The sequence below is a fragment of the Triticum aestivum genome, chromosome 4B (assembly GCF_018294505.1).
Source record: "Triticum aestivum cultivar Chinese Spring chromosome 4B, IWGSC CS RefSeq v2.1, whole genome shotgun sequence".
Lineage (NCBI taxonomy): Eukaryota > Viridiplantae > Streptophyta > Magnoliopsida > Poales > Poaceae > Triticum > Triticum aestivum.
Genome location: NC_057804.1, coordinates 13024172 through 13024900, shown reverse-complemented (window position 1 = coordinate 13024900; position 729 = coordinate 13024172).

Genomic DNA, 729 nt, shown 5'->3' with positions numbered 1-729 from the left:
GGGTCAGAATCGACAAAAACTGCGTGTGTTGACGACCGACACGTAAATGCACCTTGGGGTTCGTCAATCGTGGAAATCAATCCGGGACCTTGAAACGGTGAGTAATAGTCCATTAAAGAGCCCGGAATCGGACAAACCTAGGATTATTGATGAACGACACGTATACGCACCCCAGGGTTCGTAAGTCATGGAAATCACTCTGGGACCCCAAATCGGTGAGTAATAGTCCATGAAACGGGCTAGAATCGGCCAAAACTGTGATTGCTGATGACCGACACGTAAGCGTGCCTTGGGTTCAACAACCATGCAAATCGCTTTGGGTCCCCAAAACGGTGAGTAATAGTCCACAAAACGGGTCAGCATCGACAAAAACCCTGAGAGTTGATGACTGACACATAAACGCATGCCGGGGTTCGTTAATCGTGGAAATCAGTCCAGGACCCAAAAACAGTGAGTAATAGTCCACGAAACATGCCAGAATCGGCCAAAACTGTGAGTGTTGACGACCGACACGTAAGTGCACCTTGGGGTTCAATAACTATGGAAATCGCTTCGGGACCCCGAAACGGTGAGTAATAGTCCATGAAACGGGCCAGAATCGGCCAAAACGGCGATTATTGATGACCGACACGTAAGCGTGCCTTGGGTTCAACAACCATGCAAATCGCTTTGGGACCCCAAAACGGCGAGTAATAGTCCACGAAACATGTCAGCATCGACAAAAACTGC